The following is a 10,626-nucleotide window of genomic DNA, read 5'->3' as shown; positions in this document are numbered from 1 at the left end:
CTGGGGTACAGGCCAGAGGCTCAGGGGCAGTGGGAGGCTTCACCAGACACAGAGTGGGGAACAGAACAGGCAGATCTACAAAGTACACTGCTGAGGGGAGCAGTGGGCGGGCCAGGAGAGGTCTGCTGTGCCATGTGGTCACCTCCAGGGCAGGTGGGAATCAAACTCATGCTGAAGTGGCTTTAGCTTCTCAGTGCTGTGCTTTAACCTGTTGTGCCACCAGGGAGGGCCCTAAACAGCTATTTTATTCACGCTCTTCTGTGCCACAAATATGGGTAAAAGAATGACTACAGAGTTGGACTTGTCAAACCAATTAGCTCCCTGAGGTCTAACATTAATGTATAAAGGAGATAGCCTGGTTTAACCACACTGTTAGTAGAACCCACCTCTGTCCTGCTTTTCTTCTCTTTATATAACTTCTGAAGCTATTTGTTATAAACAATGATAGAAAAAATCAGTGAATGTTTCTATCAGAATAGAACCACTCACTGCATTTTTAGCTTGAGAAGCTAGAAAATGACAGGGAAGGTTTTCTTCCTCAAGAGTTTAACTTGGAAGGGAAGTTGTCCTTGTAGAACTCATTTGAAACTTTTCAGTGCTTCTTGCCTACCAGCCACTTGGAAGGAAGAAAGTTGTTACTAATTGAAAGTTCCAGCAAGGAGATATGTGGAAACTGTATACTGTATATACTGTATGCTGCAATCATACTCAATACTGACCTCCCCACCCTTTATCTACACATATTTCTTGGATTAATGAAACGTGAAAGGGTAACTGAGGACAGTTTGTTATTGTCATATCTATAGGTCAACCAAGAGTCTACAAGAATAATTTCCATTCAGCTGTTGTCTCATTTTCTTTGGAGCCTGTGTTCATATTAAGTGGTATTTAAAACACCAAATTCTGGGGTAGTTCTTAATACTCTTTGATAACATTTTAAATGTTAATTATATGTATAGTTCCATTGTGTTCTTATGTTATTAAAAACCCAAAGACATATGTAAGAGGACAAATTTGCTTTACCTCTTTCCTTGTCTCTTTGATATATACATGTATATGCACCTAAAAATTAAATGAAAAAGAGAACACCAAAAGCCACTATCCATAGTTGATATGTGTTATCTCTAAATAAGGGAAGACAGACTGAGCTAGGACAAGCCTGACTCCTGGGCAGAGCCTTGAGCAGCACAGCTAAAGATCTAAATAGCCCTACAAAAAGGGTGTTGTTGGGCATGGCACTGTCTCTGATGACCATCAACTTGATGAACACCTTAACATGGAGATATAAGCACATTTAAACAAAATTGCTTGCTTTAAAATATAATCGGTGGGGCCCTCCCTGGTGGAGCAGCGGGTTAAAGCACCACAGTAAGAAGCTTAAGCCACTTCTGCATGAGTTCGATCCCCGCCAGCCCTGGAGGGGATCCACATGGCGTGGCAGACCTCTCCTGACCCGCCTGCTGCTCCCCTCAGCAATGTACTTCATCGATCTGCCTGTTCTACTCCCCACTCTGTCCCTGGTGAATTCTCTCACCCTCCGCATCTCTGGCCTGTACCCCAGTTCTGTATGAATAAATAAATCTTTAAAATAAATAAATAATATAAAATCATAAAAAAAATATAATCGGTTGCCCACCTGAGTATCAGCACTGATTAAATCCAGCCTACTGCACAGTGGGGAGGGATGGAGAAAATGTTCAGTAAATAAATAACAATATCGGAGAGATGCTTACATGGGTGGCGGTGGTTCTTTGAGGTGGTCACTTTATGTAAGAAGCCATGTTGGATTGGCCTATATACTGAATTCTTACATTAAAGTAACCTCAAAGGAAAGGCATTGTTTTTAAGACAATTATAAGGGAGAGAAAATATTCTTACAGTATTGTTTGTATTAAGCAATACAGTAAATTTATGGCATTGTTTATAAGTACATTTGTGTTTACGTGGACCTGTTCAAGGCCATGCTGTTCAAGGGTCAGCTTGAACAAAAAAGTCAATAGAGAACAATAAGAACAAAAGGACATGGGGTGAGGCCTTCACTACTTTTTATCTCACTCATTTTAAGTGATCAAATGTATACCTCTGATTTATTCTTTTTATTTAAAAAATGCCCCAAATTCAGAAAATTACGAGGAAACGGGGGGAACCTATTGATTTGTCATCTAAATGTAGCCCTTGGTCATCTCTGTGGATATTTACTGTACCTTCAGTGTGCATTTTTATGTAAGTCTATGTACTTTTATAATTAGCATTTTTCCTATGAATCATTTGCACACATATTTTAGAGGCAGTATCATTCATTGTTTGAAATAATATATTCATCTTAATTTGCTTACCTTTTCCTTTACTGTTGGGTATTAAGGTTGTATTCACTTTTCCCCTATTACAAATATTGAACCAAAGGGTAAGAATATCTTAGAATATTCTAAGTTGATAAGTTTCCTAATTCTTTTTACCAATTTATATGGCTCCAGCAATATTTGTCAGAATTTGCCAATACTGCCTCCCATTGATATTGATATTTAAAATAACTTCTCTAGAGTCTCCCTTGTGGTGCAAAGAGATAAGTCTCAGCACTATCAAACTATCAGCTACCACTGCTGGATGTGTTCAATACCTGGCCAAGGAGCTGACCCACATGGCACAGCAGACCTCTCCTCTCTTATCCTCTGCTCTCCTCAGCAGTGTATTTTGGTCAGTGTACCTGTTCTGCTCCTCACTCTGTCTCTAGTGAATCCTCTCACTCCCCATCTCTGACCTACACCCCAGTTCTTGTGTGCATAAATAAGATAAATCTTAAAAATATATATAAAATAAAATCATTTTTCTTAATTTCATGGATAGAAGTAGTATCTGAGACTTGATCAGGTAAAGGAGAGTTTGGAGGACAGAGTCCTCCAGGAAGCCCAGCTGGTACCTGCAGGGCTCAAACAGGGCAGACTTCCTTTAAGGTCTTCTTTCCCTGAACCATGTTGCGTACCCCGCCCCCCCACCTTGTGGGGTGAGTTGTTTTTCTTTGTGTGTCTGTTACTTTGCCTCTAGTCCTGTCTGTTGCTTGTGTATGTTATGTCTGTCTCACTCTGCTTTTCTCTCTCTGTGTGTCTCTGGTCTTCCTCTTTCCAGTTGTCTGTCAGTCTCTCTCTGTCCACTGCCCTATGAGTCCCTTCTCTCATCTCTGCTTTTCCTCTACATAGTTAAAAATAGTTCCCCCAGCAGCCCCAATCATTGACCTCCACCTCTGTATTTACCTTCCAGATTCTGGACTAAGAATCTGATTGACTCAGCTTGGACAGTGCAGTGGCTCTTGTTGGTTTGGATGACCCCAGTGGTCAATGAGAGGTCAGTTCTTAGAAAGAAGGAAGGAAGAGAGGAGGATGCCTTCTTATTGTTACCTCATCCTGACTATCAGTCACCCACTCTGCAGAGATAATTCAGCAAATGAGCCCAGTTCTTTGGAAGCCTTATTAAAGAAAGAGGTAATAGTGAAGACCCTTTCTTGATAATCTGTCACAATTGACAGAAACCATCTTCTAAGGATTAGCTTTGATGTCCCTAAAGTGAAGGCGAATTTGCTTAATTGGTCTCCTCTTTGATACTGTGTGTGTGGGGAGTGGGAGAGGAGCTAATATCTCTGATGATCTTACTTGTATGTTTTACCTTTTATTTCTGCTCTTAAACCTAAAACTCAGCCTGCCTCCAACCCTCTCCTTTCTGCCTTGACCTACAATTAATAACTGACTTTGTATTGAGAATTAACCCTGTGGTTTTTCATAAGAAATATCATCCTTCACTTTTACCAAGAAGCTCTGGGGCAGTGAGCATGAGCTTGGTCAGTGAGCATGAGCTTGGAAAGTTGTTAGGTTTTTGGGGGTGAGAGGGCAGCGAGCCTTGACCTGAAAACCTTAAGCAGAACTGGGGGATTAGGCACAAATAGCAGGGTTTACAGCAAGACTGTGAGTCAGAGCCAGGGGTCAGGCTGGAATGATGTCACAGTGGTGGGGGCAGGTGGGCAGCTTAGCGGAAGTGGCTGAGAGCCTGTAGAGACAAGGAGGCAGATGGTGGGAAGAGGGCTTGGAGGGTAACCTGAATTATCACACATTTCCCAACTCTCTTTGGGGGTTTATTGTAATGATGAGTCACATAACATATTACTTTTAATTGTTTAATGTGTGATATGTATTTGTGAAACCTGTTCCAGAGGCCCGTAGGTATCCACCAAAAGCTTAATTTCCCTGCCACTCTGATTACTCAGCCACACAATTCCCTGGGTGAAAATATTTTCCTGGTTGAGGAAATCAAAGCTTGAAGAGGGAAATTGCCCCAGGCCATCCTGTGACAAGGGCAGCTGCTGCCTTTCTAACAGCAATTTGTGCTGTTCCCTGGGCCTCGTGCTGTGCTGGGAATCTTTATAATACTTGGCACTCCAGAGTTTGTGGATAGTTATTATTTTTCTATCTATTGCTGTATCTCACCAACAATGTCTTTTCTGAAGCTGTGCAATCCCATTTGTCCCTATCACAGCATAGGTAAGTTATTTCAGGGTGGTTAAAAAAAGAAATTACATCTTCACTGGTAATGCTGTTAAAAGTGCAGAGGTTTCACAGATGTCTTTGATGTGCCTGACCTGCACAGCCTCTGTGTCGTGTCAGACACAATGGTAATGAAAATCAGAATCTGTACTGACACAAGCAACATTGTGAAAGGTTCTACTTTTCGTGTATATTCCCTGTAACACATATATATTTAAAGCCAGCAGCTTCACTTTTTATATGAATGCTGTACTGCAACAAAATGTTCTTTAAAAATCCTATGAACTCCGTTGCCTACTTTCATTTTCACATAAGCAGACTCTACTGAAATTAGAACTATGGGAGAGTAGCATGAAGCCACAGAAGCCCTTTTATACAGATCCCTTGTGAAATATTCATGTCTGCATTTGAGTGGCTTGAGATTCCTGCTGTGGACCCATGCCTGTACTTGTTGACTGATTTAGATAACTGGAGGCCATGGGACCAGATGTGTGCCCCCATTTTCCCGGTGCTGTAGCAGCATGCTGCCACTATAAGCCACGTTCTGGACTTGAACTTAAAGGTGTTTTCCCTTTCTATTAGTGACATAACCACTCTGCCTCAGTCCATTGTGTAGGTCTCTCTCAGCTTTCCTGGTATGTGACCACAGTTGATGGATTTCTATTAAAAAATGTGGTTTGAGTTTCAAACAACTGATTTATTACTTCCTTGTGGAACATAATTCTCAAAGGTTGGAATATCTGGGCTTGCCCTGTGTAGCTTGCTTTTGAGTGCAGACAGTAGAGTCCAGCCTTTTTGTTAGCTTACGTTATTCTTTTGGCTTTTCATGCGTTGACTTGTGTGAGTATGTGCCTACACCACATATTTGTCTATTTTAACCTACAATGTGGTATTTCTGAGAATTAAAGTTGTAATAACTTTTTGTTTTGTTTGTTTTAAAATGTGGACCTGAGTCATTGCTATGTGTAAGCAAGCATACTGATCAAAGATCAGCCAATGTTTGGAGCTTGAAGGTCATTTAAACATCCACATTTGGCTTTTAGTCATTCTGTAAGGTTTTTAATTAGATCCCCGATTGCTTATAAATAGGCCTTCAGGGATCTAAGTTGGTACTGCCAACAGATAGAAGAAAGCCTTTGAGATCTTAGAAGACTCCATGTTCATTTCTAGTCAAGAAGCGAGGAGGCACTTCTTTATTTTTGTGGGTTCTAAGGTGACTAATGTGGAGACTTGTCATAATTTGCATTGGTCTTCCACATGCTGAAGTTTACTTTGGCCTTTGACTTTTGTTATTTCATTATTTCCTTTTCATGAGTGTACTTGAGCTCATAGATTCAGAAGGTTTATGTGCAATGCTCTGAAATGGTAGGCACACATGTTGAAATTATTTTGTTCATTTGTTTACAATGGAGTATGCTATTTTAAGTGAGTCATGGTGGAGTCCTGAAAACTTTCCTCTTGGAGTATCTTCATCTCTTTCAGATTGTAGAATGGTCCTTTATTGAATCTTAGGACTAGAAACTATTGTCGCATTTCTGATTCGACAAAAGTGAATATGTATCAAAGCTAGTGGCTTTGTGGTAGAAGGTGGATAACTACATATCTGATTCTTTTTGATTCGAAGATTGTTTTAAGGAGGGGAGGATTTTTATTATTGATAAATAATTCACACACCACAAAATTTATCCTTTAAGAACGTACAAGTCAGTGATATTCTTTTAGTACATTCACAAAATTGTGCAACCACCAGTCCAACCTAACTCCAGAACATTTGCATCACCACAAAAAGAATTCTCATAATTCCCCATGTTCCTCTACCCCCAGGTCTTGGCAAACACTAATATACTTTCTGCCTCTCTGGATTTTCTAATTGTGTACCTTTTATATATAATTAGAATCATGTAATTATGTCTGACTTCCTTCACTTAGCATGATGTTTTTAATGTTCATCCACATTGTAGCATGACTCAGTGTTTCAACCCTTTATATAGCTGAATAATAATATTGTCTGATATCTTAGTATGGACGACTAGCAAATTATCGTAGTTCTGATAGCTTAAACTACAAACACTTGTATCTTGCAGTTCTTGAAGCTGGGAAATCCAAGGACCAGGTGTGAACAGACCCTATGTCTGGTGAGTGTACACATTCTGGTTTGTAGGTGACCATCTTCTCTTTGTGTCCTCCTGTGGCTAAGAGCAGGGAGAGGAAGCAAGCTTTCTTTCTTTCTTTTTTTAAAAGATTTATTTATTTGTGCATACAGAACTGGGGTACAGGCCAGAGGCTCAGGGGCAGTGAGAGGCTTCACCAGAGACAGAGTGGGGAGCAGAACAGGCAGATGGACGAAGCACACTGCTGAGGGGAGCAGCGGGTGGGTCAGGAGAGGTCTGCCGCACCATGTGGTCACCTCTGGGGCAGGCAGGAATCAAATTCATGCAGAAGTGGCTTTAGCTTCTTAGTGCTGTGCTTTAACCCGCTGCGCCACCAGGGAGGGCCAAATATTCTACTTTTTAAACAAAAAAGTTGAATTCATCAGTTGATAGACACTTGGACTTTTCTACTTCTTGATTATTATAAATTGTAAACCCTGCTTTCATAAACATTCTTGTACAGTTTTTGTATGTTCACATGTTTTTTCAAGTCTCTTGGGTATATACCTAACAATAGAACCATTGCCTCTCATTGTAATAACTGTTTCTAACATTTTAAGAAACTGTTAGACTGTTTCCAAAGTATACATTGCTACCAGAATGTGTGAGGGTTATAATTTCTCCACATCCTTATTAACACTTTTATTTGTCTATCTGTTTATTACTGTAGCGATCCTAGGAAGTATGAAGTGGTATCTTTTTGTAGACATTTTGATGTTGAACATTTTTTAATGGGCATTTTTTAATGTGTCTTTAGAAAAATGTCAGGTCCTCTGCCTACTTAAAATGCTGGGTTCTTTGGATTTTTTTATTGTTAAGTTATAAAACTTCTTTATATATCATGGATAATAAAACCCATATCAGCTAGATGATCTGCAAATATCTTCTCCCATTCTTGGATTATCTTTTCATTCTCCTGATGTTACTGTATGAAGCATAGAAGTTTTTAAATTTGATGAAGACCAAATTACTATTTTTCTCTTTTGTTGCCTTTTCTTTAGATATCATATCTAAACCTAATCCAGACCTAGGCCAAGGTCAGGTAAATTTTTACCACTGTATTTTCTTTTAAGATTTATGTAATGTCCATTCTTACATGTAGGTCTTTGATCCATTTAGAGGAAACTTTTATATGTAGTTGGTAGGGCCCTATGTCCCACTTCATCCTTTTGCATGCGAATGTCCACTGCCCCCGCATTTGTTGAAAAGACTATTCTTTCCCCATTGACTTGGCCCCTTATCAAAAGTGAACTAACTATAAATGTGAGAGTTTAACTTCTGCATTCTCAACTCTAGACTGTTATCTGTATATCTGTCTTTATGCCAGTATACGTTTTTTTTTTCTGTAGTTCTATAAGATGTTTTAAAATTGTGAAGTTTGAATCCTAAATTTGAAAAGAGTGTCTTGTGATGTGATGTTGTTATCCATTTCTCTACCTCATGCTTTAGGATGTCTTTTTATCTGACATTATAAAGTTACATTGGAAGTGTTAGTTTGAAGTGACCTTGAATTCAATTTCAAGTCTAATCTCACTATTATGTGAAAGGTATGAATTTGTAAATCAGTTGTATTACAGAAGTTTGACCTCCAGCTTTGTCTTTGTCTCAGTTTCTTAATTGTAGAATGAAGCTTAAAACTGAACTCAGAGGATAGCTCTGAGAGTTAAGTAACATTCAGATGTACGTATGTAAAAGCATTTAGCATGTTGCCTGGGAAATGATGGATACAACATAAATACATTGCTTTTACCATAACTTTCTTAAATTTGCAAAAACTTTCATTGTACCTTATAAGGTGATTCTGAATTTTCCCTTGAAGTCAGCCATCTTTCACTGAGAAACTGTTTTCCTCAAAGTCATTATATGGATTGATCTTATGCAATTTTCTAGTCAGTTCTGTGGGATTGTTGGTAGCTTAGTATTTCAGCTTTCCTTCACTGCTTTATCTCCAGTGTCTACAATTGTGTCTGACCAATAGTAGGTACTCAATAAGCATTTGTTAAGTAAGTACTAAAGGTGTAGCCCATTTTGCTTAAACACTTAAATATTCTGAGTCCATGAAATAATCTAAGCTCTTACCTTTAATGGTTGGTTTATCCATTGCACAGATAATAGAATATAGTACAGTTTGCTTGGATTTATGTTTTTCAGTGACCCTACACAATAGTTGCATACTTAAATGCTGAGATATTTTCCACCATATTGTTTTGAGTAGTTTATCCAGTTCATTTAGAGTGCTTATCCCTAGGGCGTACTTCTTTCCTTCAAATGACGTTGTACTTCCGATTAGGTCTTTTTTCTGCAGGGTAATTTCAGTCAGAAGTAGAAAGGATTGAGCCTGCATAGTAAACTTGAGATAGCAAGAGGGAAGTTGGGTTTTGGGGAAGCTATGTGATAATGAGAGACCAAGAAGGGACTTGTAGGGAGTATTGGGTCAAATAGTCTCTGCTTCTGAACATTGCTCACAATTCTCTACACCTCTCAAGTACAGACATGAAACTCTAAGCACAGAGTCTCCAAATGTTACTACTAGCTGTTGTGAGCTTGATTCATAGCCAAGAAGTGGTGCCTGTGCATGTTGAGCTATTATCTGTGCAGTGGATAAACCAACCTTTAAAGGTAAGAGCTTAGATTATTTCATGGACTCAGAATAATTGAGTATTAAAGATATACAGGATTATCAACTTGAAGACATGTTGGTGTCAACATAAAGAATAGATTCCAGGTGTCTGTCTCTGAATACTGTTGTAAGTCTGTATATTTCTAGATATTAGTCTTTCATGGGATGTATTTGTTTTACTCTGTGTAGCATGTATTTTCTTAGTTATATTTTTATTTATTATTTATTTTTTTTAAAGATTTATTTTATTTGTACATACAGAAGTGGGGTAAAGGCCAGAGGCTCAGGGGCGGTGAGAGGCTTCACCAGAGACAGAGTGGGGAGCAGAACAGGAAGATTGACGAAGTACACTGCTAAGGGGAGCAGCGGATGGGCCAGGAGAGGTCTGCCGCACCATGTGGTCACCTCCGGGGCAGGCAGGAATCAAACTCATGTGGAAGTGGTTTTAGTTTCTCAGTGCAGTTCTTTAACCCGCTGCGCCACCAGGGAGGGCCAATATATTTTTAAATGACCAGAATGTCATAACTTTAATAAAAACTCAATTTCTCATCTTAAAGAAAAAAAGAATAGATTCCGTGACCAAATAGGTTTGGAATGAGTTCAACAACTTTGAACTTTTGTTGTTTGTTTTAATGGCAGAACCTCTCAAGTCATACACTGTGTTCAAAAGGGAATGGAGAAGCAACATTTCCCAAGGTGACTGGTCTGTGGGAAATTATTTTTTTTCCTCTTTAGAAAACCTTGTGCAGTTGGTATTTAGCAGAGCACATACTAAATAATCACGACCCAGATTCAAAAATACCTTTATTTTTCAGATATAAATTCTGATTTATTAATGTTTTCAGAGTTAGTATTTCCAGGGAGGGTCATGTCTGCTTGCACATTATCTAGAAGCTAACTGTGTTCATTTTCATAATAAGAGAATTGTCAAAAGTGAGACATTAATTAAGAGTTGCAGTTGAAGCCAAGAAATACTGTATATGTAACTTATGAAATACCCTATATTCCAGAATCTAAATATATAGTTTTTATTGATGTTTACTTAGATAGCTTAGTCTAGTGGTACCAGATAATTTCTGATTGGATATGGTTGTAAAATTGGATTTATACTCCTTTTGCTGTGATACACACTCCTTAGGATGGAAGGCAGGAGGAGGACCTGTACAAAACAAAACCCCTGACTTCTGCTATGGAACGAGCAAAGAATGGACAGCTACCATTTTCTGAATTGTCAGATAAGCTTGCTATGACCAGAATGCATTGTTGGACGTCAATGGTAAAGCAGACTGACCCAGTTAAAAATGTGGGTACAGGCTATACTAAGTCA

General features: G+C 38.9%; 1 protein-coding gene across 2 annotated transcripts in view; it reads left to right on the top strand.

Moving 5' to 3' along the window:
- Positions 1-10,626, top strand: part of OSBPL3 (oxysterol binding protein-like 3) — a 177,184-nt gene that overhangs the window by 51,762 nt on the left and 114,796 nt on the right. The window contains exon 2 of one of the 2 annotated variants that reach the window (XM_012720905.1): positions 6,614-6,664. The exons of the other annotated variant lie outside the window; for it this stretch is intronic. The gene's annotated coding sequence lies outside the window, so the exon portion shown is untranslated. The remainder of the gene's footprint in view (positions 1-6,613; positions 6,665-10,626) is intronic. 2 annotated transcript variants of the gene reach the window in all.

The sequence above is a fragment of the Condylura cristata genome, unplaced genomic scaffold, assembly GCF_000260355.1.
Source record: "Condylura cristata isolate star-nosed mole 26May11 unplaced genomic scaffold, ConCri1.0 scaffold00005, whole genome shotgun sequence".
NCBI classification, from domain to species: Eukaryota; Metazoa; Chordata; class Mammalia; order Eulipotyphla; family Talpidae; genus Condylura; species Condylura cristata.
This window is presented reverse-complemented; position numbering and strand designations above follow the sequence as displayed.